The sequence below is a fragment of the Pleurodeles waltl genome, chromosome 3_1, assembly GCF_031143425.1.
Source record: "Pleurodeles waltl isolate 20211129_DDA chromosome 3_1, aPleWal1.hap1.20221129, whole genome shotgun sequence".
NCBI classification, from domain to species: domain Eukaryota; kingdom Metazoa; phylum Chordata; class Amphibia; order Caudata; family Salamandridae; genus Pleurodeles; species Pleurodeles waltl.
This window is the reverse complement of record NC_090440.1, coordinates 611,690,074-611,716,355: the sequence shown is the minus strand read 5'-3', so window position 1 is coordinate 611,716,355 and position 26,282 is coordinate 611,690,074. Positions and strand designations below refer to the sequence as shown.

General features: G+C 47.4%; 1 long non-coding RNA gene across 2 annotated transcripts in view; it reads left to right on the top strand.

The window, feature by feature from the left end:
• Window positions 1-25,571, top strand: part of LOC138284373 (uncharacterized) — a 72,808-nt gene extending 47,237 nt beyond the window's left edge. For both annotated transcript variants that reach the window (XR_011201387.1, XR_011201386.1), the window contains exon 3: window positions 21,444-25,571. This is a non-coding gene — a long non-coding RNA (uncharacterized lncRNA). The remainder of the gene's footprint in view (window positions 1-21,443) is intronic.
• The last annotated feature ends 711 nt before the right edge of the window (window positions 25,572-26,282 follow it).

Genomic DNA, 26,282 nt, shown 5'->3' with positions numbered 1-26,282 from the left:
TTTGGAGCATAGATAGGGAGGGAGGAGTTGGGGAGTATGTGGGGAGAGCCACACAGAGGGCATCGGTGGAGGCAAGCATTGTGGAGGGGTGGGGAGGAGAAGCAAGGATTTGTGGAACCAGTGCTTAATTTGAGCCAGTGGTTGCCGATGGGGAGCACCAGCGCTTATTTTTGGGGACCGGCACCTATATCTTAACATCAGACATTTCTTGAGGCCAACAGATGGAAAAAGAGACAAAACGAAAAGTTGCAGGAGAAGAAGTAAAGAAAATCCGTCCCCGTTGTGAGAAAGCAGACACCTGTAAAAGTAGGATAACTGGGCAGAGAGTGCCTGGCAGTAAATTAAAGAGGCTGAAGTGGATTTGGGACCGCACACCCTCGCTATTCGCGCCATGACTTTTCATAGTGGCCGCCATGGGTGTTGAAGCATGGCGTTGGGCACCTGCACTTATTATTTTACAAATAAAGCCCTGGGCAGAACTATGGCACAGGTGGGGGAAAGCAAAACAGAGGGTGTGGGGGATGGAAGCAACACGGAGAGTGGGGATGGGGAGGAAGACCATTAAGTGACCAGGAAAAGAGGGCGCAAGTTTGGTGAAGCAACATGAAGGGTGGGAATGCAGAGGAGAAGCAACGTGACGTGGGCGGGCAGAAAGCAACTAGGGAGGACACAAGAGCAAGCACAACATGAAGGGGGTGGGGAGAAGCAAATAGGTGACAGGGAGCAACAAGGAATGTAGGGGAAGAGAAGTTCATAAGGGAGACATCTGGAAACACATGGACTCTTGTGGAGTGCATAACCAAAACAACCAAAAAGAAGTGCTTGAATAACAAACAGTTGAAGCATAGAAGCAGGCCATTTGAAAGAGATGGTAAATAATGGGAGAGATAAACTCAAGATTGACAGGCTGGGACATGAATAAGAAGCAGACAAATGAGAGTGACAGGAAATAAACCAAAGAGAGATGTGCTCTAATCTACCCCACGGTATGCGTATTGTCTGTAGGGCACTGTGCTGATTTGACGTTGCTCCATTTGTTAGAAGTACGGTGCAACGTCACACACCAGTCGCACAGCACAAAGGTATGCCATACCTACTTAATGGTTTCTGACTTTTAATTAAGTGCTGTGCACAGCTGTACTAGGCCAGACTTGCCCTGTGGTGCCAGAAGGCATTGCTAGGGCAGAGAGGCAGACTGTGTCTGATCCAGAGATGGAGTATCCATGTGCACTACAGACAATTGGGACAATGCCACTTTGTAACAAGAAAGGTTTCAGGCTCCATGGTGAATTTACAGCAAAGATGAATCTTAACGGTTGAATCAGTGAGTGCTACTTGTCATCATTTGCTGCAATACAAAAATGTGGCATTCGAGGTACAAAAAGATTTCTTGAATAGGTAAATGCTTCAAGTAAAAGATGCCAGCTGTGCCTCCAACGGTTTGCTCATCCACCTGGAAAAAGCCAAGTTGCTAAAATCTCTACAGCCATAGTCAAACATCCCACAACATTCTGATTCTTCCTGCGGCATTCCATAATGGATATGGAAGCCACAGAACATAAAACAGGATAGTGTCTGGGATTTTGAGGTTCTCATTGTCCGCTAGGGTAAAGGGTTAAGGGTTACAATGACCTTGAGAATCCCATTCTCTCTCTATTGATGGGTATGATACGCACATACATCAATAGGAAAGAATGACCGGAAAAAAAGGAATTAAGATGGTGCCAACTGTCTGCTTCTTTGGATCAAGAAGGAGGTGGACAGATTTAGGAAAGAATGTGAATATCCATTACAGAGACATGTACAGTTCATCATGTGAGGAATAGAGAGGTAACCAAACCAACAATTTAGTATTGAACTTTTCTTACTGAATTATTTGGCAAATTGCCCTCAAGTGGGCCCAACAGCAAATAGTATTCAGGTGTGTCCCCAGAATGGCAGGAGAGGGAGACGTTTTATTTGAAGTGGAACTGAACAGACAAGCAAAACCACAGTAACCCTGCTTAAACCTTGCTAACACCAGAGAACCAGAAAGCGGGAGTTAAACAAGAAAGTTGAGGGAATTGCAATACAGTGTTAACATAGCTGAATCAGTGATCTATACAACAAAACAGAAAGTTGCTAGGCAGCTTCTGCATGTCTGTCTGTAGATGCATTCAGCTTTCATTGCCCAGGTTTCCACCGCTTCCAGTCAACTTTGCAACCAGTTCTGTTATGTGCTTCCCACCAAGGCTTTTGCAATCTCTCCCTGTGATGTCAACCAGATGTGGCCTCAAATTCCTGACAGTACTACTGCCCACGCCTTTCACCAGCATAAACCTCTCTCAGAGGCAGTTGGAGGTCTTGGTTAAGTCCGATGTTTAGGATAAAAGTCTGTGCTCAACCAGGTGACCAATTTGCCATAGAGGAAATGTCAGAGGACTCTTGTTATTAGAACGAGACTGCTGGATTTGAGGTGACAGCACCACAGCTTTTGAGTGACTAAGTCAATCGCACTCCGTCTTGGCAGCTGTCGGTCAAACTCTTTTGGCTAGCTAGCAAGACCTCACCCACACATAGAAAGCAAAGGTGATTTGTGGCAGCCTGACGCATGACACCTGGTAACCTTTCAGGGAAGTCGTGGTCGACAAATCTTACCCCTTTCTCTCCTTAACAAAGGTCTCTTACACACACATAGGCCAAATAAAAGATGCAGTATGGTTTTCAGTAAATTTTTTCAAAAGACTGCAATCTATACTAAAATATATGAGCAGCAATTATTAGGGCAATGAGACATAGCAAGATTAAGATTATTACGATCAATGAGAAAAAAATAAACAACCCAAGCTTATTGGAATAACTTGTACGTAAGAATCCTACCTAACTCCTACGTGAGAACATAGCAATAATAGCCCAATTTGTCCATACTTAGTCCATGAGAGGAGCACTCGCCCCCATTACCTGAGAACAGGGGTGTGCCCAGCGTCTCATTGGCTGGATGTAGAGACAGGGCTGAGGTCCTCAGTCAAATAGCATACAGCGTGGATAGATATCCTGGCTGGAATGACCTCACTCCTTTTCTTTGGCCTGTTTCTGTTCTGTGATATAGCCCTGATGTGGGCATGCGCCTAACTGTCGGACTGTTTAAGTGCTCTTGTTGCAGCATTACTAAATGGATTATCATGTAATGTTCTTGTCAGCCTTGGGCAAAGGTACATGTTGAAACATCATGACTAAAAATAACAACTACCCTTTCTTAGAATCACAGCTGATTAGGAAAGAAAAACATCCCGCCGAAAAACAGACTGAACTAAAATAAATACATGAAATTAGGGCATATACCTGGGTAAAAGGTCACAGGTCACAGGCATAAGCTAAGCTAAAATATCTGTGCCCAAGCAAGGTGCAAAAATGAACCCTCGACAGGACAAGTAGGACTTTCTGCAACAGATCCAGTAAGCTTCACATGAGTTACATGTATCACTGGATGGATTTTCCATTCTTCAGTTCATTTCAGTTTAACTGCTCTCACCCCTACTAGCTCTAAGATCTGGAAGGAACCCACAAATGTAGGAGTAAACTTTGGTTGTGTACCTTATAATGGTAAGAATTTAGTGGCGACCCAAATTCTATCTCCCATTTTTTACTGATGGTTATCTTGGCTGTGGGAAACCTGCTGGTTTTATTACAGGCTGCCAATCGATGTTCTTATTCTGATTTTCTGTAATTCATGAATAACCTTACACAGGGCAATATTCTGAGGTAGCATACAGAGATGGAATCAAAATATATATTTAAAAAGTGAAGTGCCCACATATGTGTGCAAGGAGTTGTAGGGAAATTCTGCAACAGGAATCAACTTGCTGCATTCAGATGAATGGTCCATTAAAATATTTTCAGACACTATTCAACAGTCTGCTCACCAATTTACAGATGGTAACATGTTGACTTAGAATGTATGTTTACGATCTGTTTCATCAGCTCAGTCCAAAACGAACTACAAACTAAGAACCACAATCTATAACAATTGTAACAGTGAGCCAAAGACGTCTAAAGACATTTTCTAAAACAATGCTTCACAGTTTAATGCTGTGAGTGACTTCCCAAAGGGTATAAAATGTCCCAGTTTAGTAAGGTAATCTACCAACACCAGCAAAGTACTGTAATTACATCAATGATGACGTTCCACAATTAGATCAATGGAGATCATGACCCAGGGCTGTTGTAGAGTAGGGGGAGGTTGCAACAGGCATCAGATGCAGTTCTTTGGTTTGAGCATAGATGGTGCGCTGGGAGGTAAGGTTCTTCATAGCCAAAGACAGCTTGGGTCTCCAAAATTAATCAGCTATGAAGTCCTTCATCTTCCACTGCCCAGGGTGCCCTGCAGCTGGTGGTTGAGGACATCCAACCATAGCCTGTCTTTGAAGACTCTTCTTGGGTATGTATGAGAAATTCCGATGGAACAAATAGTATCCTACCGTAAGTTAATTTGTGGGATCTTCACTAAACCAAGGGGTCTGTTCCAACTCCTGATAACATTAATGAATCTTGTTGAGAACCGTGGTAATGATCTCCTGTGAAGTGACGACAGTTGCCAAGAGTCTAGGAAGAGTTAAAATTGTATTACTCTGGCTGTGATGAAGTATCAGCAGTTCCATGTTGATTCCCAGGTCTATAATGAATATAATAATGGAGACAGGAGAAATACAGAGACCACTGAGCAAGCTGTGAATTGGCTCACTTCATTGGCATTGTATTTAACAGGTTCCTGTGGTCAGTCCATGAAGTGCTCCTTCAAGATAGTGTTTCCAGTGAGCTAACACCTCCTTTTTGACAAGAAGTTCCCTGTCATAAATGGCGTTGTTTGTTTTGGTACTTGTCTTTGTTTTCACTTTAGATGCAGTTGGATAATGACCTCTAGTTTCCAGATGCTATTGCAAAAGTACACTCCAGTGACATATGATGTGACATCTGCTTCTACCACAAGGGGTGGTAATTGTGTATCAAGATGCCAAACGATTGTTGCCAACATGAAAGCTGCGTTCAGTCTTTGGAAAGCTTGGTCGTTTCCTTTACCTATTAGGAACAGATGCTTTATCTTGGTAAGGTGGATTATGACAGCTATCAGTACAGAAAAGTCCATTATGAAATGGTGGTAAAAAGGAGCAAATTCAGAGAATCTCTGTATTTCCTGCATTTTGGAGGGTTTTGGCCAATCAGGAGTGGTGTTTACCTCCACGATGTACATACTGATACCCACTCTCAAATTCTGAAAAACCAAAAGGTGATATGCGGTGCTCCGAAAACACACCTTTCAAATTTAGTATGAATTAAATATTGCCTCAGGCAGGAAAAAACATCTTGTACCTGCTTTTGATGGTGCATAGTCAGAAAAGATCAAGATATCCCCTAAGAACACTACCAGAAAGGCAATTAAAAATCGACCTTATAACATACTGGAATAATGGAGAAGCACTACACAACCCAAGGGGTATAAACAAGTATTCATAGCTTTCATTGTTTCAATACTGTATATAAAAAGCAGCTTTACACTCACCCCCTCACAAATGGGGCCAAAGTACAGGCTCCACATAGCGCTAGTCTGGTGAATGTTCTGGCTGTTTTAATGTGGTGCAACAGAACTGAAATGAGTGAAAGAGGGTACTGGTTTCAGATGGCGATCTTTTTTAGTTTCCAATAATCAATACACCGCCTGTATTCAGCAGATGCCTCTGATATGAAAAAGATGCGATTGCCTCTGGGTGAGGTTGAATACCAGTTAAAACCTTCACCAAGGTTATCTTGTAAATTGTGTCTGCGAATGTAATCAATCTTCACTGCTAAGGGATAGATTCTTTCATGTGGGATTGCTGCTACAGGAATTAGGTCAATAGCTTAATCGTACTGTAGATGTAGAGGCAATGTATCTGCCCTTTCTTACTAAATATGTCGGAAAAATCACTGTAGATTACTGTAATATTGTCCTTCTCTGTTGCTTGTCCTTTCTTGTTCTCACTTAACAACACATCTAGGATAAGGCAGTTGAGGGTAAACTCCAGGTTGTTTAGTCTCAACCACGACATTCCTAAGATGATAGAAAAATCTGAGGTATCAGTATTTTCAAACTGGATTCTTTTTATATATCTAGTCTCCAAACTGTAATTAAAGATTCAGATTCCCATTTTGCTCATTAACCAAAGCTCCCTCCAGCCATGACAAACGGTGTATCATTCTGAACGATTCTCCCACCCCCTTTTTAGGCACCATTCCCAGTAGGAATATGATCAAGTCAGCCATAGGCCAATCGAAAAATGGGCCAGCGATCCTCCCTTCTGACACCTCTTTTCCCAATTTAGCCGCCACAACTTCAGGGACTTCCTACGCTGACCTCAAATTGTCCACCCACCTGCGTCCCCTGGGGCCCTGGTAACCAACCTGAAACCTCACTCCAGATTCAAGGCTGCCTCCCTGTCTGTGTAGAAAGCAAGCCAGGGTATCAGGACCTCCACTTTAATGAACTTAGGAGCCCTTTGGCCCAGCCGTGCCATGCTGTCCTCTTCCTCTGTTTGTCCTCCATTTTTCAGCGTGTCTGGCCGGGGTGAAACACTGCTTAATGGTGTGCCTCCTCCTGCATTTGGAGCATTTGTGTGTGAATTTACATGGATACCTGAAGCAAAAGCCTTTGGTGAAATTCCAACATGCCCCAACATTGGATCCTGCTGGCTTACAGATCCCGCTCCTTGCGGAGCGGGCGGGCGGGGCTGGTATATGATTGGAAGGCTGCTCACAGTATGTTTAGAGGCCGTGGACTGTGTAGATGACATCCACAGTTCAGAACACACATCCCCCATGGCTTATCTAGGTTAAGACTCACTCGTGCCTTGAACACCTCTTTGTAGCTAAGTCACGCAAAAACCCCCATAAGTGCATCTGTGCTTTCTTAATAATGTCAATGTATTTAAAAAAGGCAATGGCCCTGTCTGTGTGTTTCTCACAATAGAGGCTGGCGTATATTAAAAACGCTGACATCCAATTCTCCATACAGAAGGGCACCCGAGGTCTCCTTGTCAGGTCCTACTCCTCTTTCTTGGAATGTCCACATATTTGTGCTTCCATAACATGTTCTTAGTCTTATCAGAAAGGTGGGACCTATGTAAGGCAAATTTGTTTTATGCTTCTCATCTTCTGCTGTTTTCTCGCCTCCTGTGTCATCCCCTTTTAGGCCTTCTGTCTAGACCCCTTACCTGTCCATGGCTGTACCACTGTCAGACTCTGTTGGTGCGGCCTTTAACGCTCCCTTTGCCTTATCCCCCACTTCATCAATGCCTCCATCCCAAAACCTTACTGACTTGCCCTAACTTTTCCTCACTCCTGTGCATCTCACACTGGTGCCTCCTTTACCTGATGGTACAGTGTCTGCGTCCCTCCTTTTCTTACGGTGTCTGCGTCCCTCCTTTTCTTGCGATGTCTGCTGCCTCTCCGAGCTGACTTCCCAGCGGTGCTTCCCTTGTCCCCACTTGATCACTGAAAAACACCAACTGAACCTTTGATTGCCACCTCTCTCCCTTTTGTCCTTTTCTCCGACACCCCCACATCCACCTCATTGTGCAGTTCATCCCCCCACTCATCACTGCCTTCATCATAATCCAAAATCAATTCATCCTCTCCCACACCATTGTCACGCATGGTCCGGAATCCCACACCACCACTCTTCCTCACAGGCACTTCTTTCCGATGTGGGTTGCCGCACTGGTCTGGTGCTGAATGCCTGAGTTGTCGGCATAGGGAAAGCCGCCGCTGACCCCCCCACCTTTTCGGGCCAACGTCCAGGGGCTCTCATGCACCCCATCTGCATAACCAGCTGTCTGCCAGTCTCTCCTGCTGGCTTTTTTGCTGCATCCCCAACAGGCTGCACCAACCAAGAGGGAGGGCCCTCCTGGTGGTGCATAGGAGTCATAAAGAGGCTGGGCCCCACCCTTCCTGACTCCTTTTATCTCTGTGTAATCGCCCACCCCTTACCCTTAAACCTACCTACCCGTGCCTAATGCCTTGTTCCGAATGCACAAAACACCCTGAGGGAAGAATAGTCTGAGACTATTACTTCCCCTGGGGGCCTTCATAAGCCTTAAGCTCACAGATGCATTGTATTTGCAAAGTGTACCTACCTCAATGGGGGGGGGGGTTGAATTACAGCCTGGCCCACCTCAGCCGAGATCAGCTAAACTTGCAGCTTCTGGCACATGGATACTTAATACTCCACTTAATGTCAGCTTCACATTTTCCACATGTCAATATCACGTAGACTTGACTAAGCACATATTGTCACTAGTCTCACATTACCCAGTTTAATTTGCATTTATATGCCTGGATTCCAGTGCCTCATATCACATCACAGTGCCAGCCTTAAGTACAGGTTACCCTGCAAGGTTCACAATGCCCCAGTTTCCATTCCAGGTTCACAGTGCTCCAGTTAGCTATACCACAATGCCCTACTCAGGTTTGGATTTCATATTCAGACCAGGTTTGCAATGTGACAGCTAGGTATTCATTTCCACAGCAGATTCACAGAGCACAAGTTAAAGTACACTTTGCCAGGCCAGTATCCCAGTGCTTCTTTTAGATACACTTTTATTTGTAAGTATCACAATAACCCAGTTACATGCCTTGTCCACTGTACCCCAGTTGGGGTCACATTGAGTGGTATGCCAGTATACCAGTGTCTCATATTTGTAATCCCATGCAGGTATCACAGTTCCCCAGTTAGCTATGTATTGCCATGTCAGTATCACAAGACCCTAGACCCTAGTCAAGGCCCTAGTTAGGTTCATATAGACATGATCATGTTAATCCCAGTTACTTCTGCATTGACTTGGCAGTCTCGCTCTGTCACCAGAAGTATATAAGTGGTAGTACTGATAGCCAGCATCTGTTTTCATCTTGCCCTCAATAGCACTACTAGGCAAGTACCGCCTGAGATTGACACAGAAGTCTCTGGCTCTTTTTGCTGTCTAGAAGTAGGCTCCAGCTAGGGTGTGTTGAAAGTTTTACACGTGACAACTTTCTTTAACATGCCAGTAAGGGGAGCTGACAGCTTGGAATAGTTGAGAATAAATCGTCTGTAGTACCCTAAGAGTCCTGGAAATGCTCTCATAACCTTTTTTCTCTCTAGGGAAAAGAGAGAACCATGTTTGCTTTCCCTTTTTCCTCTTGGGATCTGTTGAGGCTGTCTCCCAACGGGTGGTCGTCAATACCTACCAGCCATCGTCCCCTTCATCTTACCTGAAACCTCACTCCAGATTCGTGCACATACTCGAGACTTCAGAAGGCAAGATTAATGGCCCTCAGGCTCAGCGAATGGCCTTTTTTAAGCATCTTGCCAGATCGTGCCCACCTGCAGAAGGAACAATATGCAGGGGTTGCTGATGGTGTGAACACATCACCTGCCTCTGTCCAGCCCTTATAGAGAAACGCAAATCCCTTTTAAAGTGAGAGTGAAATGTACCAGATATTCTTCATGCCAGCAGGTTATTATCACCTCCCTTAACCCAAGTAACACTACTCTAAACATTCTGCTGGCCATGTTTGTGGCTTTAGCCGTCAATAAACTTGGCCGCTCCAGGGCTTTGCTGAGTGGCACAGACCCCTTACTGTCAGTGAACCCCCAGCTGACACCCGATAACAAAAGTTAATTAATTGGTTGGAAGTGTCATCGCTATGCTAGGATCTCACTGTTTAGTCATGTTATGAATTTTTTGCTTTAGATGCTGCAAGACTGTTCCTTTTATCCAATTACTTTTAAGGTTACTTTTAAGTCCATTAAAGTAATTCCATGGTCCACCCCCCCCCCACTTCATCTCCCAGCATTTTATTTTGTTATCACAACAAAGGTTAAGAGTACTTGGCTCCACGTGGATTACACCTTTGGTGGAATGCCTCAGACGTCTATGTGGAAAATTGCTGCTATCCCCCTATCCTGCTTGGTAGAATGCTCAAGGACTGATTGTGAAAGTTAGTAGGAGTTAAGAATACGTGGCTAACCGTGGAACACACCATTGGTGGGACGCCTCAGACGTGCCTGTGGAAAATTGTTGCTATTCCCCTGCCCGCTTTGACCGAATGCTTTAGGTCTGCTTGTGAAAAATTGCTGCCATCGCCCAGTTCCCGCACTAGCACTATATTGTACTTACATTCTTTTTTTTTTTTATTCCTCTCTCAACATGTCTGTGTAAAAGGTGCAGAGGATTAATATTGCCCTTGCTGATTTTTATTTTTTTTATTTTGATGTTTGATCCGATTTGACTGAAATGTTCCTGCATTGGGGTGGTGGTTTTAACTTTTTTTCCACACTGGCTTTCCACTATGTGGGGACTGTGGAAATTGCCACTATCTCTCTCCCCCTGCTCGGTCACGTGATCCAGGTCTTACTGTGAGAAATTGCTGCTATCACGCTGTTCTCGCACTAGCACTTTACAGTGAATTGAAATTCTTTTAAAAATTATGTATTTGACTCACTGTTTGTTTCAAACACAAGCAAAGCATTAATATTGCCATTGTTGCCTTCTACATTTAGTTGGTCATTATGACCCTGGCGGTCGTCTGACCACCAGGGTTAATGTGGCGGTATCACCGCCAACAGGCTGGCGGTAATGACCGCCAAATTATGACCATGGGGGTGATCCCTCCCTTAGACAGCCAATGTACCACACCAACCACCAGTGCAGTATGAACACCGACTACAGGGCAAAGTCCAAGCCCCAACTTGACTCCTGACAACATCGGGACTCAACTGTTCGGGGCATCATGTTGGAAATGGTCAGGCACCTCAGGGGGTGGGTGGGTGGGTGGGGTCGGCAGGGTTGCAACTGATTGTGAGGGGGCTCCTAGCCCACTGGTTCTGGAGGGGGCTTCCTGCCCATAGGATGAAGAGGGGGCTGGCTGCTTACAGGACGAGGAGGGGGCTGGTTGCCCACTGGTTCTGGAGGGGGCTGGCTGCCCACTGGTTCTGGAGGGGGCTGGCTGCCCACAGGAAGAGGAGGGGGGCTGGCTGCCCACAGGAAGAGGAGGGGGACTGACTGCTCACAGGAAGAGGATGGGTTGGCTACCCACAGGATGAGGAGGGGGCTGGCTGCCCACTGGTTCTGGAGGAGGCTTCCTGCCCACAGGATGAGGAGAGGGCTGGCTGCCCACTGGTTCCGGATGCTGCTCCTTGGCCTCTGGTTCCGGATGCTGCTCCTTGGCCTCTGGTTCCGGATGCTGCTCCTTGGCCTCTGGTTCCGGATGCTGCTCCTTGGCCTCTGGTTCCAGATGCTGCTCCTTGGCCTCTGGTTCCGGATGCTGCTCCTTGGCCTCTGGTTCCGGATGCTGCTCCTTGGCCTCTGGTTCCGGATGCTGCTCCTTGGCCTCTGGTTCCTGATGCTGCTCCTTGGCCTCTGGTTCCTGATGCTGCTCCTTGGCCTCTGGTTCCTGATGCTGCTCCTTGGCCTCTGGTTCCTGATGCTGATCCTTGGCCTCTGGTTCCTGATGCTGATCTTTGGCCTCTGGTTCCTAATGCTGCTTCATGGCCACTATATTGTGGACCTCCTGGTCCAGAGATTTCTGTGGGGCCTCCTTGTCCAGGGATTTCTGGGGGGCCTTCTTGTCCAGGTATGTCTGGGGGGCCTCCTGGAGGGCCTCCTTGGCCTTGGATGTCTGGGGGGCTCCTTGGCCTATGATTTCTGGGGGGCCTCCTTGGCCTTGGATGTCTTGGGGGGGCCGCCTTGGGCAGGGACTTCATTAGTGCCTCCTTGGCCCTGGGTTTTAGAGGTGGTCCCATGGTCTTGCCAGTCTGTTTGGGAGGAGTCGGAACTATAGCCCTCCATTTAGGGGGGGTGAGGGAGAGTGTCCATGTTGCGGGGGTCCGACTTTACACTCATGTGCCCCAAAGTCGCAGCTGGAGACGTTGGGGGTATAGCTGTGTCAGACTGGGTGCTTAAAGGTACTGGCCTGGGGTGCTGTGACCTTCCTTTTGCGGGCCAGATGGGCGGAGTGAGAGGGAGGGAAGAGGTCAGGGGGGGCAAGGGAAAGCTTCTTAGACACAATGGGGTGGGATGTGGGAGGAGGGATGGGAGTGTAGGTAGAGGGAGTGGTTGTAGGAGGAGGAGGTGTGCTGGACTTGGGTGCAGGTGCATGGACAGTGTGTGTGTGTGTGTGTGTGTGAGATGGATGACTGTTGGGGGTCTGAGTACGTGGGGGGGCAGACTGGGTGGGGGAGGACAAACATGATGTGTGGATGGATGTGGTGGTGGTGTCTGCAAGTGAGGTGGGTGTGTTGCATGTGGTGGTAATGACTGCGCATTTGTGGTGCGTGGGGTGCATGTCTGCGGGTCTGCTGTTGTGACTGTGGGCAAGGCTGTGCAGGTGACAGGATCTGGGACTGTTGATGAAGTACATGCAGGTGTGAGTGAGTATGTGATTGTGAGGAAGGAGGAGGAAGGGGAGACAGTGGAGGCAGTGGATGATGTGTGTGCATCTGTCTGTTGGCTGTGAAGTGTGCTGCTTGTGTTTGTCTGTGCGTGTCTTGTGCATTGTTTTGGGTGCACGCTTGTCTGAATGTGTGCGTGGGATGGGTTGGAGTGAGGAGACTGGGACTGGGTAGTGGTAGTTGGAGGGGGGTGGATAAAACAGGTACACTGGCTGCCGTCATTGAAGAGGCCAGAGCCTGAAACTATCTCTGTTGGGCCGTCAACCCACCATGGATGCCCTCCAGGAAGGCATTGCTGCATCTGGGATACCAGCCCCTGGATGGCATTCACAATGGTTGATTGCACTACAGAGATTAATCTGAGGAAGTCAGTAGCCTCCTCAGTGAGGGCAGCAGGGCTGACTGGGACAGGGCCTGAAGTGCCTGGGGAGGAGATGCCCACCCTCCTGGGTGAGCGGGTACTGGCAACTCGGTGGGGGACTACTGGGAGGGCGGTGCTGGTACGGGGTGGCGGTTGAACCTGTAGCTGGGGTGGTCCAAGAGGGGTCTGCCACCACCAGGGAGCTCACATCGGAGGCCGAATCGGAGTCAGTAGTGTCACATCCTCTCCCCACCATGGTGCTCCCCTCACCCTCCTTCCCACTGGTCTCCTCGGCATCGGTGAACTCTGCCTCCTGGGTCCCGTGGGCTGCAGCTCCCTCACTCGCTGGTGCCCCTGCTCTTTGCCAGATGATCCCAGTGCACACATGGACAGGGTGACAAAAGGAGATGGGGAGAGAGAGAAAGGGACCACAGGGTCAATCTCAGCACCACCAGCACAGATGGCAGACACATCACTGTCACTCACTGAGACTGAGAATGGGCAGAATGGACCACATTGGCATACCATTGATTAAGTACCACAGTAGGTCGGAGCCAAACCCTGCCAGCTACTCACCAACTGGGACACGTTAAGCTCTGCCTGACATGGGAATTCACCTACCTAGCTATCTGATACATGCTTTACACCCTATTATCCTGAGCTGGACCACGCAGCAATATCTCAACTGGCATATTGGGGCATCCACTGAACCCTGCACCCAAATCCAATGCAAGGCAACAGAGATGGTTGACATACACGCTGTACTCACCCCATTGTGGCTGCTGTGATGCCCTCAAGCGCCCGTCCAGCTCTAGGTAGGCCACCACCAGTATGCGGGCCATCAGGGAAGTCAGGTTCCGACAGGCACCTCTCCATCGTTGGGAGGCCATCCCCAGCTGGGCCTCTGCGGTCTTCCCAGCCCAGTGTCTCAGCTCCTCCCACCGTTTCCTGCAGTGGACGCTCCGCCTGCTATAAACCCCCAGGGCCCGCAAGTTCTTGGCGATGGCACGCCACAATGCCTTCTTCTGATGGGTGCTGACCTGCAGGGGAAACACAGAAGGCGGTACACCATGAACCTGACAATCCAGCCTGTCACACATATGCCCCATAAAAAGCATTTCCCCTCATCAGGCACACACATCACCCATACCCTTGCATTGACGCTGCCACCAGCCATACCCCCCCACCTGACACACTGCCAGCACACACACACATCTCCATGAAGTCATGTTGCATGCAACGTACCCATGGTGTACTTACCTGTTGGTCTGAAGGTCCATACAACTGGCCATACTGGGGTAAGCCCCCATCCACAATGCACTCCAACTTCTCCGACGTGAAGGCTTAGACCCTTTTCCCTGTAGCATGAGCCATGGCAGGTTCCAGACACAGGTCACAGCAGCACATGCAGTGGAGATGTTGTTCTGTGGAAATTCAGGAATCAAGTGAAGTGTTAGAAAGGAAATGACAGGCACGTCCACTGCGGTGAACACCGTTACCGCCAGCGTTGATCATCATTGGTTCCCATACTCCATAAAGGGCCATGTTAGCCAATGAGGAATTGAACAGCGGTGCGGACCGCCTTCCGCCATGACGCCAATGCCAGCGGTGTGAGGTCACTTCCACCTGTCCCTGAATACAGGACAGGTGGGTGCCATTTTCTTATGCTGGTACACATGTACAGAATAATAAGTGCATCATCGTAGTCGAATGTGCTCATCTACAGAGTTCCAGTGTCCAGCATACAAACATGCTCTGTGTACACTGCAGTAGTGTGTTCATGGTTCCTGTTGACACTCCTTTTCTACATTTGGGTCCCTTAGGTACCAACCACTGCGGAGGAATAGGAGGAGGCAAGCACCCATGTACAGACCCCTTGTGGACTTGGCTACACTGGAGGACCGGCACAGCATACTCACCTATCATCTGGACAGGGCCACAGTCACAGAGCTGTGTGCACAATTGGAGCCTGATCTGCTACCTGCTATTCACAGCACCACAGCAATCCCTTCTCTTGTGCAGGTACTCTCAGTGCTCCATTTCCTGGCAACAGGCTCCTTCCAGATGACAGTGGGCTTGGGTGCCGGGATGTCTCAGCCAATGTTCTCCATTTTGCTTGCAAGGATTTTGTCTGCCTTGCTCAAACACATGAGAGTAGCAAACAGCAGGAGGGGAAGTCCCTGTTATCCCACTGGATCAGGGACACAAAGCAATACTCCAATCAAAATATCCAGAAGGAATAACTATGTACCCAACTGTCTAAGCGAAAAACTCAATTGTTCACTGAAAAATAATCTGCGTTTCGGCCTTAACAAATCCGGCGTCCTCAGGACAATAGAAACAGTGCCTGCATGGCAGTGGAAGAGCGGTAAATCAATAATTATCACAAACAAACTAACACTTAACAGCTGTGATCCTTGGAACCATTCAGCCGGCTTTATGCCTAATAATAGAGCATTAGTTTGTTTGCGATAATTATTGATTTACTGCTCTTCCACTGTCATGCAGGCACTGTTTCTATTGTCCTTGTTAAGGCCGAAACGCGTCGACTGTATCTTTTAAGGAGTGACTGTTGGAATTTTCGAACTGTGGGATCTAAGAATTTGTGGACTGTATCGGACTTCTTTTCGGTGATTGTTATCCTTCACTGAGGCGAGATACGTTCCTTGGACAACTGTCATCTCCTTCTTCTATGACTGCTGGCCATTGGATGGCTAAGCAGATTATATCCGATGTATTACGGTGCTCTAATGGAACTGTTGGTTGATGATTATTTTTAGAGTTTCCTATTAGTTTTGTATATTAGCTTCCTTTTGGGTGCACAGGTAATCTGTGGGCACTATGATTAAATTGGTTTAATTGGAAATAAAATAAATTATTTTTCAGTGAACAATTGAGTTTTTCGCTTAGATAGTTGGGTACATATTTATTCCTTCTGGATATTTTGATTGGAGTATTGCTCAAACACATGTGCAGCTACATCGCATTCCCCCAGGTAGATGATTTACCCACTGTGAATGCTGGATTCTATGCAGTGGGACATGTAACTCGTTATTGAGGCCATCAACGGGACCCATGTTGCCTTAGTCTCCCCCTGTACTTCCAGTGACACTCTGGTAAGACTGGTAAACTAAGCAAGACTACATTTTAGTGTTGTACAGTGTGACAGCAGCATGATGCCAGGCGTTCCCTATGCATCCCTGCTGACTGTCACCTATATTTTCCCTTACTGCAGATGTTGGTGTTGTTCCAACAGTGTAGTGCTGTGATGTGTACAGACTGCTGAGACACATTTGTTGGATGGGTCAACAGGTTACTGGATATTTACACAGGATCATGCAGTTCATTACACTTTGTTACATTGTACATTACCTGTAGATAAATCTCTATTACTCAAGTTGTGCCCAAGGGTGTTTATTGAAAATAGTTCTACAATGGGAAGTGCAATAGAGTGGGGTGATGGTTGGGAATAGTCCAGGGTAGTGGTCCAGTCGGTTTGTAGCACAGGTCCAGTGTTCAAGGGGCCATAGGAAGGGGAGCAATGGCATTTCGAAGTAGACAAGGTAATACAGTGGAACACAAGGGGGACATTCAGGTGGGGCTCATTTCCTGGCAGTGGCCTTGACAAGTGTCTCTGGTGTCTGTCTGGGTCACAGGGAACGTTTGCGGGGTGGTTCACCTTCTGCAAGGGGGGGGGTGATGGTGGCCTGTGGGTCCTCTGGCAGGGCCTCCTGTCCACTAGCTGCAGCAGATGTGGAGGGCTGGTCAGTTGACTGGCTAGTGGAAGGGGCCCACTAGTGTGATGTATTCTCCCTCATGATGTTGGCCATATCTCCCAGCACCCCTGCTATGGACACCATGGGGGTGTTCAGGGTCTGCAATTCTTTCCTGATGTCCTGGTGGTGTTTCTCCTGCAGCTGCTGGTTCTCCTGCATGATATCTATCACCTGACCCATCTTGTCCTGGGATTGTTGGTAAGCCCCCAGGACATTAGTTAGTGCTTCCTGGTCAGTAGTTTCCCTGGGTCTGTCCTCCCCCTGGCGCTCAGCATTCCTCAGAGTCCCTGTGCCTGTGTCCACTGAACGGTGTGCCCACTGCCACTGACCCCAGGACCCTCATTGTCTTGCCTGTGAGGTGTGGACTGGGGTCCCTGTACTGGTGGGCACACTGCTGATTGATGTGTCCTGGGGACAGAGGTCTGGGGACATTGGGTGGCTGCTGTGGTGTTTGATACTGAGGGGGAGGCTCAGTGGTGGAGTGGGTGTGGGCTGGGGTATCTGATTGACCAGTGGTCCCTCATGGGCCAGGGAATTCATCCAGATCCAGAACTCCAGAGTTACTGTCATGGGGGCGTCTTCTGTTGGGGGACTGGGTAGCTGTGGCACCTCCTTGCTGCTGAGATTGACTGGGCAACCTGTGAGGATGTAAGTTTTGTATTATGCTACATGTCTGTGAAATATTCTGCATCCCTAGCTTCCACTATATTATTGCTGTAGCCCTGCCACATTTGTTTGTGTATGGTGATGTATTGTGGGATTGTTAGTTCTCCATGCTGTGCATGCATTGGTTGTGGGTGTACATGCAGGGCTTGAAAGGATGTGCATGCAGTGGGTATGGCATTCAAGACTTTGCATTTAGGTTAGTTAATTGTGGTGGTGCACTGTGTGGGATGGAGTAGAGTGATGGGTTTCAGGATGAGAGGTGGTGGTGGCATGCAGTTGTCGTGGGGGGGTAGGTAGTAAATATTGACTCACCAGTGTCCAGTCCCCCAGCAACTCCAGTGAGTCCCTCAGGTTGCAGGATTGCCAAGACTTGCTCCTCCCCTGCTGTCAGCTGTGGGGGATGAGGTGGGGGTACACCACCAGTCCTCTGGATGGCGAGCTGGTGCCTTGCTGCTGTGGAACGTACCTTCCCCCGTAGGTCGTTCCACCTCTTCCTGATGTCGTCCCTTGTTCGTGGATGCTGTCCCACAGCGTTCACCCGGTCCACGATCCTCCGCCATAGCTCCATCTTCCTGGCAATGGAAATCTGCTGGATCTGTGCTCCAAACAGCAGAGGCTCTACCCTATTTCCTTAACCATGACCCACAACTACTCATCAGTGAAACAGGGGTGCCTTTGTGGGGGACATGGGTGTTGTGTGGTGTGTGTGTTGTGCAGAGGGTGTTGAGTAATATGGTGGGGGGTGGGGTGTGGGGTGTGTGGTGCATGACGGATGAATGGGTGGTTGTAGTGTGTGTGTAGCTGTCTCTGTGATTTGCATGGCTAGCTTTTGCAGTCTTGTCATGTTAGCAAAGGATTGTGGGTGTGTGTGTTTTATAGTGCTGTTGGAGGTTGTGGGGTGTGTGTATATTAGTGTCAGGTGTGGGTTTTTTGTTCTGGCCAATCTTGTCGTAACGGTATGGGTGGTAGTAGCAACAGTTTATCATGTTCAGTGGGTCGGCAGATTTGAGGTTGTGGCTGTTTTCTGTTGGTTTTTAATGTATGTGTCATTATGTGGGGGATGGATGTCCGCCTATTCAGCGGTATGCTGGTGGCAGTTAGCACAGCAGTATTCGTTATTTACAGCCAAGGTCATAATGAGGGCCTTAGTATTTGATTGGACTGATTGCAATAGTATTTTTTAACGTTCTGTACTAGGTTAGTAGACTCATCTCATCTTCTTCGCACATTGGCCTTCCTATCACATTATATTTCTCTGTTTCCACCTTGTACATTGTGTAAGGAAATGCCTCCTTGGCATGGTTACCCCCTGACTTTTTGCCTTTGCTGATGCCAAGTTATGATTTGAAAGTGTGCTGAGGCCTGCTAACCAGGCCCCAGCACCAGTGTTCTTTCCCTAACCTGTACCTTTGTTTCCACAATTGGCACACCCTGGCATCCAGGTAAGTCCCTTGTAACTGGTACCCCTGGTACCAAGGGCCCTGATGCTAGGGAAGGTCCCTAAGGGCTGCAGCATGTCTTATGCCACCCTGGGGACCCCTCACTCAGCACAGACACACTGCTTGCCAGCTTGTGTGTGCTGGTGGGGAGAAAATGAGTAAGTCGACATGGCACTCCCCTCAGAGTGCCATGCCAACCTCACACTGCCTATGGCATAGATAAGTCACCCCTCTAGCAGGCCTTACAGCCCTAAGGCAGGGTGCAGTATACCATAGGTGAGGGCATAGGTGCATGAGCACTATGCCCCTACAGTGTCTAAGCAAAACCTTAGACATTGTAAGTGCAGGGTAGCCATAAGAGTATATGGTCTGGGAGTCTGACACACACGAACTCCACAGCACCATAATGGCTACACTGAAAACTGGGACGTTTGGTATTAAACTTCTCAGCACAATAAATGCACACTGATGCCAGTGTACATTTTATTGTGAACTACACCCCAGAGGGCATCTTAGAGATGCCCCCTGAAAACATACCTGACTTCCAGTGTGGGCTGACTAGTTTTGCCAGCCTGCCACACACCAAACATGTTGCTGGCCACATGGGGAGAGTGTCTTTGTCACTCTGTGGCTAGTAACAAAGGAGGTACTGGGTGGAGGTGCTTCTCACCTCCCCCAGGCAGGAACTGTAACACCTGGTGGTGAGCCTCAAAGGCTCATTCCCTTTGTTACAGCGCCCCCGGGCCGGCCACGGCCCCACTTTTGGCGGCAAGGCCAGAGGAGATAATGAGAAAAACAAGGAGGAGTCACTGGCCAGTCAGGACAACCCCTAAGGTGTCCTGAGCTGAGGTGACTCTGACTTTTAGAAATCCTCCATCTTGCAGATGGAGGATTCCCCCAATAGGATTAGGGATGTGCCCCCCTCCCCTCAGGGAGGAGGCACAAAGAGGGTGTAGCCACCCTCAGGGCTAGTAGCCATTGGCTACTAACCCCCAAGACCTAAACACACCCCTAAATTGAGTATTTAGGGGCTCCCAGAACCTAGCAAGATAGATTCCTGCAACCTGAAGACGAAGAAGGACTGCTGACCTGAAAGCCCTGCAGAGAAGACGGAGACACCAACTGCTTTGGCCCCAGCCCTACCGGCCTGTCTCCCCACTTCAAGAAAAACTGCAACAGCGACGTGTCCCCCAGGGTCCAGCGACCTCTGAAGCCTCAGAGGACTACCCTGCATCTAAAAGGACCAAGAACTCCAGAGGACAGCGGCCCTGTTCCAAAGAAACTGCAAGTTTGCAACAAAGAAGCAACTTTTAAAGACTACACGTTTTCCGCCGGAAGCGTGAGACTTTCCACTCTGCACCCGACGCCCCCAGCTCGACCTGCGAAGAACCAACACTACAGGGAGGACTCCCTGGTGACTGCGACCCTGTGAGTAGCCAGAGTTGACCCCCCTGAGCCCCCCCAGCGTTGCCTGCAGAGGGAATCCAGAGGCTCCCCCTGACCGCGACTGCCTGCTTCTAAGAACCCGACGCCTGGTAAAGACACTGCACCCGCAGCCCCCAGGACCTGAAGGATCCGACCTCCAGTGCAGAAGCGACCCCCAGGTGGCCTTCTCCCTTGCCCAGGTGGTGGCTACCCCGAGGACCCCCCCCCCCCTTGCCTGCCTGCTTCGCGGAAGAGACCCCTGGGTCTCCCATTGAACTCCATTGCAAACCCAATGCCTGTTTGCACTCTGCACCCGGCCGCCCCGTGCCGCTGAGGGTGTACTTTTTGTGCTGACTTGTGTCACCCCCCCCCCCCCCGGTGCCCTACAAAACCCCCCTGGTCTGCCCTCTGAAAACGCGGGTACCTACCTGCTGGCAGACTGGAACCGGGGCACCCCCTTCTCCATTGAAGCCTATGTGTTTTGGGCACCACTTTGACCTCTGCACCTGACCGGCCCTGAGCTGCTGGTGTGGTAACTTTGGGGTTGCCCTGAACCCCCAACGGTGGGCTACCTTGGACCCAACTTTGAACCCTGTAGGTGGTTTACTTACCTCCAAAACTAACAAATACTTACCTCCCCTAGGAACTGTTTAAATTTTCACTGTCTAGTTTTAAAATAGCTTATTGCCATTTGTGCCAAAACTGTACATGCTATTTTGCTGATTCAAAGTTCCTATGATACCTAAGTGAAGTACCTTTCATTTGAAGTATTGATTGTAAATCTTGAACCTGTGGTTCTTAAAATAAACTAAGAAAATATATTTTTCTATATAAAAACCGATTGGCCAGGAATTGTCTTTGAGTGTGTGTTCCTCATTTATTGCCTGTGTGTGTACAACAAATGCTTAACACTACCCTCTGATAAGCCTACTGCTCGACCACACTACCACAAAATAGAGCATTAGAATTATCTTTTTTTGCCACTATCTTACCTCTAAGGGGAACCCTTGGACTCTGTGCATGCGATTTCTTACTTTGAAATAGTACATACAGAGCCAACTTCCTACACATTGTTTTTAACATATTAGTGTTTTTATCAAAATTGTAATGGTTTATAATTAACTACCAAAGATGATTATTATTATCATTTTGTATGTTTTCTGACTAGATGACTCCATCAAATGGAATTAAAGAACAAGTAAATAATTTTGGATTGTACAAAGCATCATATGAAAGATCATTATGTCTCTTTAATATTAATGTGTTTTGAAGTCAGTGATATTGTATTGAGGAACTGAGTATGGAAGAGGTGACTTAAATATTTTTTTGTATTACAGGTGCAGAGCTGAAACAGGAGTAATTTTTAAGAGTCTGAAGACATGGCTGATGTTGCAGAAAGAAACAGTGTGAAGCGCTAGTAAACCAGGATTATATAATCAGTTATTTACTTTAATTGGTTGTTGTCAAACTAGTTTTCCTGAGTCCGCATGGGAGATGTAGAATATAATGCCATACAATGGTTATGTTGCATGTTGTTGGAGAGCAAAGTGAAATTAAAAGGCATAATCCTCAACTGTATGTCCTTAACCCCTTAACTACTGTGGATTTTGGCCTTAGCTCAGGTGGCACCTAGGGAAACTTGGCAAACCTGTATATTTTTGAAAACTAGATACTTGAGAGAATTCAGAATTGGGTGACTTGTGTGGCTTTCAAAACTTATTTTTTTATCCGAATCCCTTTTAAACCTGAAATGTAGTACATTTTTATTAAAAACACATTCTCTTTGAATTTCTGCGATGACAAGTTCTGGAATCTACAGGAAGTCCCAAACCTCCTCCTATGCAGCATCTCCCCAAGTCTCCTGATAAAAATGACACCACACTTTTTTGGGTAGGCCTAGGGTCTGTAACAGGAAGCTGCCCAAAATGCAACATGGATACATCACATCTTTCCACTCCAAACTGGCCTGTTTTTTACAAAGTGGATAGCTGTGGACTTTATATCCTAGTTCAGCCTGCACCTAGGGAAACCTAGCAAACCAGCATATTTTTGGAAATTAGACACTTGGGGGAATACAGGGTAAGTTGTCTTGCATGGCTCTTACCAGTTTCTTTTACCCAGAATCCCATGAAAACTTAACATTTTAACTAAAAACACCAATTTTCCTCACATTTCTGTGAGCAAAACCTTTGGAGTCTGCAGGGAGACACAAATTTTGTACCACCCATTATTTCCCAGAGTCTCCCAATGAAAATGCTATCTCACTGGCGTGGGTAGGTTTAGTACCTGCAACAGGAAAGGGCCCAAAACTCAACATAGTCACTCCACATTTCTGTACTGACAATTGGCCCTTTTGTGCTATGTAGGTACGTGTGAGTTTTGGGCCTGAGCTCAGCCAGCACCTAGGGAAACCTGGCAAACCTGCAAATTTCTGAAAACTAGAGAACCAGAGGAGCCCAGGAGTGTGTGACTTGCGTGGCTCTCATTAAGTAATTTTACCCCAAAGCCTGTGCAGACCTCAAACTTTGGGGAAAAAACAAACATTTTCCTTACATTTCTGTGATGGAAGATACTGGAATCTGCAGGGAGAAACACATTTCCTACCACCCTTGTCTCCCAGTAAGAAAGGTACCCCACTTGTGTGGGTGAGCCAAGAGACCACGACACAAAAGACCCAAAAGTGCTACTTTGAGAGACATGAAATAGAGGTAGCTGCATTATTTGGGGCCGTGCTGTGGCGCCACCCATAAAAACCTGCACATCACACACATTTTTGAAAACTAGACAACCAGGAGATTCAAGGGTGGTGTGCCTTGCGGTGATCCCACAAGGTTTTCTTACTCATAATGTTCTGCATACCTCTATCTTTGCCTGAAATCACAAATGTCCTTAGATTTCTGTGTTGGAAACTTCTGGAATCCGCAGGATTCCTCAAAGTTCCTACCACTTAGCATTGCCCCTCTAGTGCCAGTAAAAATGCTGCCCCACTTGTGTGGTTAGGCCTAGTGCCCATGACAGGGACAGATTAAACCAAGGTCAAGGATCAAGGTCTTTTGGCCCACACAAGTGAGGTAACATTTTCATCGAGAAACTTGGGGGAATGCTGTGTGCTAGGAAAGTTGTGGCTATCCTCCGATTCCAGAAATGTTCCTCCTACAAATGTGAGGAAAATGTGTTTTTTAGTCAAAGTTTGAGGTTTGCAGGGCCACTTTTGGTAAGAAAATGTTGTGGGATCCACAGAACGCATATAACCCTGGACTCCCCTGGATGTCTATATTTCAGAACTGTCTTGGTCTGGTAGGTTTTCCAAGGTGGCAGCCTACTCAAGCCCAGAAAGTGCAGCCATTCACCATTGCAAATTGGACGGTCTTGGGAGTTAGACACACTCGCCTATATGTAAAAACAAACCAAAAGAATCAGATGTCCCCTCGCTTGCCATTAGAATGGGATGCTTTAGTCTGCAGAAAGACTGCTGGGGCTTTATGGGTGCGCTAGACCTATCATATTATTTTATTTTAAAAAATATATCTTTGGCATATATTGGGGTTCCAGCCCTCCCCCACCCCACCCCCAGGCAAATTGGGGGCAAACTTTGATTACCCCTGGAGGGGACAAAAAGACTGGTTGTCCCTTTTGGAGTATGGGTGTGGTCAATGCCAGAATGCAACACCCACACCACTTTGTTTTTCTCCAAAGGTAAAATCCCTGGTGTCAGATGGACTTTGTACCTCCTTATGGGAGATGTAGTATGTAATGTTATTTGATGGTTATGTTGGTTGTTGGGGAACAATGTGAATTAAAAAGACATATTCCTCAGCTGCATGTTCTTAACCCCTTAAGTGCTGTGGATTTTGGGCCCTAGCTCAGGCAGCAACTAGGGGAGCTTTCAACTTCTACCTTCTGCCTCCTCCCCCATCAACTCCCCCCCCCCCTCGGGGGGCAACCACCCAAATTGGGGCAAACTTCCTATCTGCCCCCAGGGAGCAGAAAGACACTATTGCCTCTTCTGCTGCAGGGGTGGTCCGGTAGGCCGCACCATCCTTTTTGCTTGTTTTGGCACCATTTTGAATTCCTCGATGTGCAGTGGGCTTTCTACCTCCCAGCGCCCCTTCTCCCCCCACCCTTCACCCTCTCTTGAGGCAAATTGAAGGCAAGCATGCTGTCTACCCCAGGGAGGGGAGCAGAAAGACTGGTTTGTCTCTTGAGGTAGGGGTATGACCAATGTCAAACAATGATGCCCACACCCCTTTCTTTTGCCCTAAATGCTAAATTCCCGTTAATAGTGGACTTTCTACCCCCTCCCCACCCACCCACAGGGGGCAAATTTGGAGTTACCTCCATAACTGGGAGAAGCCTCCTTTCTGTCCCCAGGGAGGACAGAAAGCTACTGTTGCCGCCACTGGTTCAGGGGGATGGCTCAATGCCAGGGTAGGCTGGCTTATCCTTTTGTTTGTTTTCTCACCATTTTGAAATCCCTGGTGTCTAAGGGCAGATTGGAAGTGAATACCCCTATCCACCCCCAGGAGGGACAGAAAGTCTATTGGGCCCTGGGATGGGGAGAGCACGGGACAGGGCTCTCCCTCTCAAAATATATTGCCCTCTGGGGGATGAGGCAGGTTGGTGGTAATTACCCCATCCACCCTGGGGGGTGGTTTGGGCAAGCAGAAGGCCTTCTTGCTTTGTATATGGTGAAGGAGCATAACCATGGTGGGCAGCCCCCACCCCAATATTTTGTTTTACATGTCACTGGTGTCTAGTGGGCTTTCTGTCCTCCAGGGGAGGGGACGGGGGCAGAAGGGGGTATTCACCCCCATCTGTCCCCCTAGGGGTGGCAGAAAGGCTGTCATCACATTTATTTGGGGTGAACAGATGGCCATGCCCATTGTGGGCAGCCCTCACCCCTAAACTTTAAAAAAAGGCCTGATAACTAATGTGGTGCAGAAAGACTGTCTACCTTGTTTTTGGGGTGGGGCATTTTACATGCCTGTGGTGGGAAGCCCCTAGCCCTACTTCGTTTCTAATAAAGAAATTCCCCATTATCTGGTGGGCTGTCTGCCCCTGGGCGGGACAGATTGGGGGTAATCATCCCCATCAGTCCCCCAGGGGGGGACAGAAAGACTGTTAGCACATTTATTTGGGGGTGAGGGCATGGCAGTCCACACTCCTATATTTACGAAAAAATGCTGTGATGTCTAGTGGGCTTTCTGCCACACTTAACAGGTTAATAGAAATTAAACTTTCCTTCATGTTAGATATGAAGATTTATATTGTAATTACAGTTAATATTTTTCGGCCTCTTCACAATCCTAGATTTCCTGTTTTTTATGTTAGTTTCCAATTAATTATTTTTATTTACCTTTTGTATATTCATTTTTGTATTGTGTGTCCTGAATGTGTTTCCATGTAATTACGATATTTTATAGTTTCCAAGTTGTTTTCCAATTGTCTGTTAAGAATAGCACCGTTGATGAAATTTTGTCCAAATTACATTGTACTTATATAAATATACTTTTTTAAAGTACTTGTCATATTTAATTGAAAACTCTAAAAAATGTTCTTTTCATATTCACATTTTCTCTATAGTGCATCCATTAATGTTATATTAGACACACACTGTGTCCTCTTTTCCACCTCAATGTCATACATGGAAATGTGTTGGAGAGAGGACTTATAACAGGAAAAAGTTCCTCCACTAGATTCAAAATAGTATTTGATTTTAACTGTAATTATCTATATTATTTGGTTATACATAATAATACTCCATTTGGGGACCACATGGCAGTTAAGGGCTTAAGGGCTCCAACAGCTGTGGTTGAGGTCATGTGTCACTGGAGTCCTGCAAACTGGGACAAGTGCTCCACCACACTTCTCTCTCAGAATAACAAGGGAGATAAGTTTAAGTTGTCTCAAGGAGGTCATTTGGGGCTAGAGTCTCAGAACTCAACAATCACACAATTGATGCAATAATGTAATGCCCATCCAAATGTTGTTTTTTTTAGAAAAAGATAGGTACTTTAATCACGATAAAGCTTAATACTGTACGTACGTAATAAGATAATCTAGAGGATGCCCTGCAATAACTGGGGCTGCTCTACACAATGAAAAATTGAAGTAATCCTTATTAAAGCTCAAGCGCAGGCACACTATGTTGTCTGTGTTGTAGTGGAGCAGCTTTA